The 10,527-nt window shown below is 39.9% G+C and overlaps 1 long non-coding RNA gene across 1 annotated transcript in view; it reads right to left on the reverse strand.

Annotated features, from left to right (window-relative positions):
* Nucleotides 1-10,230, reverse strand: part of LOC135197118 (uncharacterized) — a 78,119-nt gene extending 67,889 nt beyond the window's left edge. Inside the window, exon 1 of the long non-coding RNA XR_010310563.1 lies at nucleotides 10,116-10,230. This is a non-coding gene — a long non-coding RNA (uncharacterized LOC135197118). The remainder of the gene's footprint in view (nucleotides 1-10,115) is intronic.
* Nucleotides 10,231-10,527: the final 297 nt, after the last annotated feature.

Here is a 10,527-nt window from a genome sequence, read left to right on the forward strand (position 1 = left end):
ATCATGGTCGTTTAATCATAAATATGGCTAGTTGGTAACTGTAAGAACACTGCCAAGCTAGTGCTACTGGCATGCCTGGCATAGTGGCATGTTACTTTAGTCATGGTTGGCTACAATCACTCTGTGGTTGTTTTTCAATAATGTGCATGACTGCAAGTGATCATAGTGCTGAAAATAACTGATCAACATGACGGGTAGAAAAGCAGACATCATTTGGAAATTTTATGAAAAAAAAGTGGTGGAAGGCAGAAAGGGTTGTAGAGCTATTTGCAAAAAATGCCACAAGGCAATGGAAGGGCAAATAGCAAGAATGAAGGCTCATTACAGTAATTGTGTTGCCTTGGAAACTGGCGATGAAATTGGTAAGAAAATGTGTTATGGAAAGATGTTATGCTTCAGGGGGTAATTAGTTGTTATTTTAATTATGCTAGACTAGGAAACAGAAATTGACATTGATGGACTAACTATAATTTATGACTCAAAATTCATAAATCCTTGGAAATAATATCAAGTAGGGTAGGTTAGATACTTTTGATAACAGAAGCCTAGGCTAATAATTTAACGAGTAAAGTTTGGCCTAGGCCTAACTTCTGAATCAATAGTACTAAAATAATTATTCACTTGGAAGAAATTTGTGATTTTCGTAGAGAAACTTACAAAAGCTATTAGATCAGGCTACCAATAAGGATAATACTGGGGTATGTTTTTAAGGCCAGTCAGACACAATGCAGTCTGATTTTACGATTCCATCTGAATGCATACGCTTGGCCTTGAATTAGGTAGTTGATAGTCAGTCCTCTATTTACAGGTAATCTATAATTCTCTTTTCCTATAATAAGGATAAATCTCTGACAGCAATTGCATGCATTTGCAGGATAGCCAAAAATATATATTACCTAAAATAAAAGTTATAAAGGAAACATGAAGACCAAAAAATATAAAAAAAAACAAAAACCAAAAAAACCATGGTTCTTTATTGACTGGTTTAAACCACCAACCCTGATGCTAAACATACTAGATGATAACCTGTCCACTAATTTCTTGAATAACTAACTCTGTTTCCTTATCTCCTGACCAAGACAAACATCTCTGACTGGTATTGCACTGAACCTTCCTACACGAAATAACGAAAAGAACGTCGATCATGTGTGAGGGTACTCATCCTACGCTTGCAGGGCGTGCAGAGCCGATGTCCAGCAGTAGAAGGCTCGATCGTCGAACTGTAGATGAATTAGAAGCAGAGGTGTTTATTTTAGAGCCAATGAGCACCAAAATGTCCAGCGGCGACGATGTTTATTTTCTAACTTATCCATAGTGAGTACAAAGTAGCTGTCCCAAGTCAAACGGGAGAAAAAACGTTAATCACAGTCCAAGGTCGTAATCTGTATCCAAAATACGAAAACTCTTTGAGTGGGGTCGGGCTAAATGACCAAAAGTTTGCCTGATGTGGGACTAATCCGCACAGCATGGCGAACAAGAAACAATTGAGGAGACAGGGTCACAGGCCTCTGGTGGCCAGTGGCTGGTATTTGCAGCAGCGTTGCCAACGGTAACACAGTTTACTCATTTGACTAGATTTTACCTGCAGCGTTTGTAACACTGAGTTAAAATTACCCACTTAGTGGGTAAATATGTGGGGATATAGTTCGGGGTAGTCAGTGACCAGGGCTAATTCAGGTGTTCAGGGAGTGCATTGCAATATTATTGTATAAACCATCTAAAAGCTTATATAGAACCTTAAATAGGCTTTAAAATATTGTGGCCTCGGTTTTGTATGAAAATAACCTACACATGCACTCAATTGATTTTTAACTCAGTAACAATAACCCCATTCCATAAAAAAAATAATAAAGGTATATATAAAGTATGTATGTACATACATACGCACATGAGGCTTATGCTAATGGACATCTATTTTTATAAAAAGCACATACACATAAAATAGTCTGTACCATACTGAAGATTGCAAGCACTTCGAATGATACAAACAAAAGATGAGAAATTCAAATATATCACATCCCACCAAGCGCATGAACCACTTGTTTTGGTTTTATTTCTATTTTTCTTTTGGTAACAGATATATGCATGTACAAACACTGAAAATATACATGAAACAAACCTTATAAAATATGCCAATATGTGGATACATATGCTATAAAAAAACATAATTTGGAAACACACACTTCCATCTCCCTTCCTCTGTGGAATCATTGATTTCTTCCTCATAATTTACACTGAAGAGTAATGGCTGCCAAAAACTGACTGTGATACAGCTCCACCTTTTCAACCAGATGCCATGACACAATTCAGCCATGCCTCAACCTTCATAAACAATTGAAATTGCATTGTATGTCCCATTTTCTAGGTAGAAAGAGCTACGGTGTGTTTGCCTTTAGGCTTTTATCTATCCTGCATAAGTAATATGTGTAGTTTTCCCTTTCTTTCACATTAGGCATTGTGTGTGTTACTGTAGCCTACAGTGTTTTTTAACTGATTTTGCAAAGCTTTCATTCAAATTTATTGCGCCTTATTAGTAACAAATGATTAACAAAAATTAATATGGTATAATGAATTAATTGTCCTGGTAACTCACTACTCAGTCCATTGTACTGTAATAAGATAATGAACTTGTAGACTCTGAGAAAAGTATAAAACTATTACTCATTCATTTTATCTCGAACCGTGCAAAAGGCAATAGCCCAAACGAGTTCCAAAGCCGAACGCTGATTTGCTGCTACTGTACTTTTACAGGTCTGAATTATCATTAATTTTTTTTTTGCATTGGTTTCACAAATACAGTGCTTTATCATATTTCATAAAAATGTAAAGGCGATACTTATCACAACATTGAAACCTACTATGAGTTTTAAAAAAAAATTATTTATTTGGTACTTGAACCAACCAATAGTATCCTTTCTTAAGATTTACCAAGAATATCTGTTCCTCAAACTAATTGCACTTTTCTTTCAATGCTGGAGGTCCTCCAGCAATGAAAGGCCTTATTTTTATTTTTTCCATAAAAATAATAAAAAAAAAAACTGGGTAATTCTTACTATTAGAGCCACACAAGCTTATAAAAATAGTAGATGTCTAGCATTAAGGAGAATAGTGTGTAGAATGCATAGATAAGTCATAAGGGAGGAAATGTCTAATAATGAAAATAATTATGTTTAAAGTGGAGGTTAGGTTAAGCATTATAGGTTAAGTTAGTGCAAAGAAAAAAAAAACTACATTTTGTATACTAGGCTAAACTATAACGTTTAACCTAACCTGTGTGTCAATTAAGCATTACTTGGACTGGAGGCAGCTTTAAACAAAATTATTTTTGTTATTTGACATTCCTCACTTAATGACTAGCCTAGTAACTACGCATTCTATACAATATCGGTAAGAGTTAAGAATGCGGGATCCAATGACCAATAATGGAAATAAATACAACTTAACCTAATATTACTTAACCTAAGCTAATATTACTTAACCAAGCCAACATAGCCTATGTTATCATTAAAACGCTGATTTATTGTAAAATTATGAAAGTTAGGTTAAGTAATCCTAATACTAAGTTAGACTATAGTAGTTCTAAATAAAGAAAATGAAAAGGATACCACATTCTTTACCCGTACCCCCTTTTCTCCTCAACTCAAAAGTGCTGAAAATTAATTATTTTGAGATGTCCTCTGGAAATTCACAATTTCAGAATTAATATGTCATTTAAAAAGAAATGTCATCGAAATTAGGATATTGGAAATTGAAAATTGTCCTCTGGTACCAGAGCTTCCAATTTCTGGCACTGTCTTAACTTTTGGTGTCTACTTTTTCATAAGCTTGCACAGCCTTAATAATCCAGTAAGAATCACTAAGTTACCAACCTTCTGTTTTGTTTATCTATAAAAAAAATCGGTAGATCTAGTGTACCTATCCGCAGCGGCCCAGAGTATGGCAGTTGCGGTTTTTCTATGCAGTTTTACCTCCTGAACAAGAATTTGAAGTAATATTTATTCGGACGACTCTAATTTACCTTTGAACTCTATCCTACGGTAAAGGGGATCCCCATTGGGAACCGGGGTTTTGGGTGGGGACAAAACCCCAACTCTATCCTACGGTAAGGGGGACCCCCAGTGGGAACCGGGGTTTTGGGTGGGGAGAAACCACTTGGGGGGAGTTTTTGCCGTGTTATTGTGGTATTTCCCACATTTATCACTTTTAAAAACACGAAATACAGGCGGAAATAAGAGATAACAAAACTAGTGATAGTGGAGCCGTTCCACATCCATATTTATCTACTACTACTACTACCACAACACTGAATCCTACTACGCATGCGCTAATGCTACTGCGCATGCGCTAACTGTAAGGGAGCTTTTGGCCTAAACTCAGACTTCTTAGTGAGGAAACAAAGGGGGTTTACGGGAGGGATACATGTATTTAGCCAAACACGTTACAGTATGACCCCTACATTGCTACCGGACTGAGTGAAGGATTGGGTGGTAACAGGGTTCCCAGATTTGGCAGTTTCTCACCAAATTTGGCTTTTTTTCCTAATTTGGTGGGTAAAAATTCACTTTGGCTGGTTAGTGGTATTTTGGCTGGTTTTCAAAAACTTTCTATTTGGGAATTTTTGAAGGTTTTCACAAAAATCTGGGGAATTTGAATAGGTTTTCAGTAAAAACTTGGTAACATTTAAGCAAAATATGTAGATGGAATAAATAAAATTTCACACACACACCAGACGACCACAAAACAGGCCGCCGGATTCTCAGAGAACGAGCCTCATTTCAACATTTCAATTCATTCTCGTTTTTTTTCCTGTATTCTTGTATTAGTTTATATTATCTAACTAAAACTATGATGTCGCTATACAAGCATATATATGATAAAAATATGCATTTATAAAGATAAATATAACGCACATATATTTGCCGGTTATTTGGGTTGGTTTGGATTTCCATTTGGCGGGATTTTGGCTGGTTTCATGGTAGACTTTGGCTGGTTGTAGTGGTGTCATCTGGGAACCCTGGCTGGTAACCATACGTTGAGTTACATAAAAGCATTTACCTAATTTGTTTATTAAACATGTTAGTGAATTCTAGTGTTTATTCCTTTTCTTTTTCCATAGTATTTGTATAATAACTGTTTTGAAATATCCCCACCTAATCATTTCACCATATATAACTTGAAATATTATGTTATAATTGAGGACAGACACCTAAAAATGCCTACGTGTTGATATAGAACTCAGTTTTCAGGATGTTTCGATACCTACCTACCTACCTGTTATGTGAAATTGCACATTGCGTTGCATATTACATACACACTCCCTATATCATTTATACACAAGTCAATCCTCCCCTTTCCAGTATTCACGACTGGCTCTTTACGTTACAACCATTTACAATGCATTTCTCACCGATACCAATACCTAGATTAAAGTTTGCCCATTATTATTATAAAACCTCCTAATATTGCAAATATATAGTTTGCCATTTATTATTATAAAACCAACCTTACATTTAAATATATTCCATTATACAGTTTTACAGACATTACAATTTACACCTCCTTTCCAGTTTCCTTACTATTATGCAGTTATGTATGGTTACTTTTAACATTTTACAACACTTCCACACCCATCAAAGTTAGGTTTATATGTCATTTTACCTACTGGGGGCCGAATCCCCTCCCCCGGTTAGGCAACATACCCTACTTGGTTTAGTTTGTTATATGTTGGTTTACCTACTAGTTTTACTTCCTTGAAGGGTGTTACCCGGTTAGGCTAGGTTGGTTAGTTCTTCAGGTGGATACCGGGGGGGCGGGGGGGCGGGGGGCGGGTTGGTTAGGTTACATTCCCTACTTGGTACCTACTATGGTTAGGTTTTGGTTAGGTTACATTCCTTACTAGGTTACGTTAGGCCTTTAAGGGGGGGTACTAAGGGGGGGTTGGGGGGGCGAAGCCCCCATGGTCAGGCATATTCCCTACTAGGTTAGGTTAGGTTGGTTTGGTTAGGTTTACATTCCTTACTAGGTTAGGTTAGGCCCTTTAATGGGGGGACGCGAAGCCCCCCTGGTCAGGCTATTCCCTACTAGGTTAGGTTACATTGGCTTTAACTGTAGGTTCCCTACAGGTTAGGCTTAGTTAGGTTACCCGGTCAGACAATATTTCCCTACTAGGTTAGGTTACGTTCCTTACTAGGTTAGGTTAGGCCTTTAAGGGGGGGTACGGGGGGGCGAAACCCCCCTGGTCAGGCAATGTTCCCTACTAGGTTAGGTTGGTTAGGTTACATTCCTTACTAGGTTAGGTTAGGCCTAGTATTTCCCTACTAGGTTAGGTTAGGTTACGTTCCTTACTAGGTTAGGTTAGGCCTTTAAGGGGGGGTACGGGGGGGGTGCGAAGCCCCCTGGTCAGCAATGTTCCCTACTAGGTTAGGTGGTTAGGTTACATTCCTTACTAGGTTAGGTTAGGCCTTTAAGGGGGGGTACGGGGGGTGAAGCCCCCCTGGTCAGGCAATATTCCCTACTAGGTTAGGTTGGTTAGGTTACATTCCTTACTAGGTTAGGTTAGGCCTAGTATTTCCCTACTAGGTTAGGTTAGGTTACGTTCCTTACTAGGTTAGGTTAGGCCTTTAAGAGGGGTACGGGGGGGCGAAGCCCCCCTGGTCAAGCAATGTTCCCTACTAGGTTAGGTTACATTCCTTACTAGGTTAGGTTAGGCCCAGTATTTCCCTACTAGGTTAGGTTAGGTTACGTTCCTTACTAGGTTAGGTTAGGCCTTTAAGGGGGTTCGCCCCCCCGGTCAGGCAATATTCCCTACTAGGTTAGGTTAGGTTGGTTACGTTACATTCCTTACTAGGTTAGGTTAGGTCTTGAAGGGGGGGTATCGATCACGCAAAATCCCTACTAGGTTAGGTTAGGTTAGGTTACATTTCCTTTTACTAAGGTTAGGTTAGGACTTTAAGGTGGGGGGTAATTGGGGGGCCAAGCCCCCCACTTAGGCAACAACCCTTCTAGGTTAACTTCCCTACTAGGTTATGTTACATTCCTTACTACGTTAGGTTAGCCCTTTAAGGGGGGGGGTATGGGGGGCAGAAGCCCCCCCGGTTCCAGGCAAACCATTTCCTAACTCGGGGATTTAAGTTCCCTACTAGGTAAGGTTACATCCCCTGCTAGGTTAGGTTATTCTTTAAGGGGGGTTACAGCAGGTCCAACCCCACCCCTGGTCAGGCAACATCCCCTACAAGTTTAATTAGTTTTGTTATATGCTATCCTATGTTTAATTTGGTATTTTGTATTTATTAAAACTACTTTAGGCCCTATTACACATTTACCACCCAGGACTTAAATCCCACCCCCTCCTGGGCCCGTTATATATGTATTTGTATTAATTCATATTTTGAACCCATCCCACATTTACATTTAGTTCCTTAACTACCCATTTACTTTTATTACCCTTAACATTGCCAACTTATTTGGTTAAGTGCTTGTTCATTTACCTCAGCCCCACCCTGCCTCAACCAATAGCATCAAAGCATTTTTACTACTCCACCCCACCTCTCCTACCCAGTTTTCTATGGTCTGGCCTCCTGCCACCTCCTAACTGTAGAACTCCAACACTGTTGAATCTGCCGCCATGACATCCACTGCTGCATCAACTTCACGCTCGCCCCAGCCCCTCACCAGGAACTCTTTGCCAACTTCATGTAACAATTGTTACATGAGTTACAAAGATTTCTCTGCCTATTACTCAGGTAATTATGATCGACTAATCGGTTTTTGCCAGGACCACGGCCTCCTGAGAAAGCAGGTCTTTTGCCCCCATTCAGTTACAAAGATTTTTCTGCCTATTACTCAGGTAATTATGAACGACTGGTCTGTTTATGCCAGGACCACGGCCTCCTGAGGAAGCAGGTCTTTTGCCCCCATTGTGGGAATGAGTGCCGCCTAGATCTGCAAAAAAAGTGCTTTAGGTAAATACCTTACGAATAGTTTGTTGGATTCTACATGTAACCGTGATATGACCCGGCCCTAGATTAATGCCAATATTGTATTACACCTATACCATTTATGACCTACTCCATATTTTCATGTTTATATGTAATTGGTATTTTTCCCTCCACGTTTACCTTTAGGTGTGACCGGTTTTATCGACGCATAGTAAGAAAGCGAAGAAACACTGTTCTTACTACTTTTCCTTGTTTAAGGGCACTTGGTTCTCTGGGTCCCACCTTGATGTTGAGACAGTTCTGTTCTTCGCATACCTGTATGTGAGTGATTTTTTTTCTTACAAGGTTGCGAGAACAGAACTTGGACTGTCGGACTCAACAATTAATGATTGGGCCAGCTTCTCCCGGGAAGTAAGTATTTTGCTTATCCCCTCACCATTTTCCATTCCTACCCCCTCCTTCTCCCCCGCTCTCTCCCCCCCTCCCTCTCTCTCATACACAACCTGCCTTGTATTATTATGAAATTTACCCTACTTAATTACCTCCCCTAACACTGACTTTTATTTCAGGTCATAGTTACTTGGTGCTTCCAACAGAAGAAGCAAATAGGTGGGCCCGGCACAATTGTTGAAATCGATGAGGCGAAGTTTGGGAGAAGAAAATACAACGTAGGTCGCCTCATCGAAGGCCAGTGGGTATTCGGTGGTATCTGCAGGCAGACCCGGGAGTTTTTCGTTGTTCCCGTACCCGACAGACGAGTGGGACTCTGCTTGCAGTTATCAAAGAATACATTGTGCCGGGTACCACTATTATTTCTGACTGTTGGAGGGCTTATGACTGCCTGCGAGATGAAGGTTATGTCCACTTGACAGTCAACCACTCAATGAACTTTGTGGACCCAGAAACCGGTGCCCATACTAATACTATCGAGAGAAGGTGGAGGGAACTCCGGCAGTCGACTCCACCCCAAGATACGGGAGGAGAATGTATAACTTCGTCGGGTACTTGGCTGTTGCTTATTTCAAGCTGCATTTTGAGGAACCCAAGACCCGCCTCCACGCATTTTCTTAAAGGCAAGCTGCTGCTTTGTACCCTCCACCCCTTTAATTTAAAGGTAAGGTCCAAACATTATTCTTAATTATTATTTTTTAGGAAAGTGAGTGTTAGGCTTTCGCCGAAAGTTGCGTCAAGGTATGTTACTATTCAGTGGGGTGCTGCTAAGACAACTCGTACCTTCCACCTTACCCCGCCACCCACCCTGTGCGTTACCCCCCCCGCCCCTTAGTGAACATATGGCTCCGTGGTGGTTGGGGAATTTAAACATGGCGGCTGTGTTTACATTTCCTTCACCATAACGAATACTTGGTACCTTCCTATAGGACCGTTCTTCGGTGACTTAGACTATGGCAATTGACATTTTCTATGTTATTTTAGTTGCTTTACAAGGGTTGTAAGGAATATTTTTTTCGTTTGGTTGGAACTAAACTTTAATATACCTTTGAGTTTGGTGCGGCTATTATGTAGGTAACTTTCAAAGGTCAATTACTGCTCAGTTACAGCCGGCCGAATGGATATTACTTTTAAATCTTGTACAGTAACTAAAATAACATAGGAATCAGTCAATTGCCATAGTCTAAGCCACCGCGGATTGCTTCTGTAGAAATACCAAAAAATCTAGAAAAACCCTTGGTTAGTAAAATAGGTAGTACACCCTTTATTCTATAACCACCCTTGGGTCCCCTATGGAAATCGGGGGTTTTGGGCGCACTAGCCTAACCTAAGCCTCTGCGTCAATCAAGGATTACCTAGATGGGGGGTTTGTCCCCCATACTCCCTTTAAAGGGGACTTACTACCTAATTACTATCTAATTACTTAGGCGGGGACTGCCGTTGGGCGCCATAAATTAGGTAAGTAGTAGGGTAGTACTATAGGCTAAGTTTACTTAATTTTTGGCCGAGACCTTGTCACCTTGTACAGCCTACATTCTCACATTAAAACCCTTACAACAAAAGCAGCTCTTCTTAGAGTCGAATGTAGCTATTTCAATTCCCCATAGAGAATGCAGAATTAGTATTCCCTGCTGTAGACTAATGGTGCTTTTTCTCTCATATATTGTACTATAAGGATATACTATAAAATGATAGAGAAAGCTAATAGCATAAGCTGCTATCACTTACCAATGGGCCCTGGCTTTCTCAAGTCGTCGTAATAGTATCTATATCAACTCGCATGCTCTTGGAATTTGAATTTAATTCAGTCGCTTTGTCAAACAGATTAAGTTCATGCAGCCCGCCAATTTGTTTACGCTGCTGCACTGCAGAGACATCTGGTGGCAGCAGTTGGTAACCATTTCCCGCAAAGTTCAAATTTCTCGATCACAGATAATTGCCGTGTAAGGACAACGCTTATTCATAATTTTCTCTGTATATAATTCATCATTCGCGTTGTTCTTATTTCCCCCTGAGAGAGCATTCAGCGGGCTTTCCGTCAGTGTATAAAGCTTGTATAACCACATATTGTACTTTTATATTTTTGTATTTTATGTCTCTCAAGAAAACACAAGTCGGGTCTCGCCGACCCCATTTTCTT

The sequence above is a fragment of the Macrobrachium nipponense genome, chromosome 23 (genome assembly GCF_015104395.2).
Source record: "Macrobrachium nipponense isolate FS-2020 chromosome 23, ASM1510439v2, whole genome shotgun sequence".
Lineage (NCBI taxonomy): Eukaryota > Metazoa > Arthropoda > Malacostraca > Decapoda > Palaemonidae > Macrobrachium > Macrobrachium nipponense.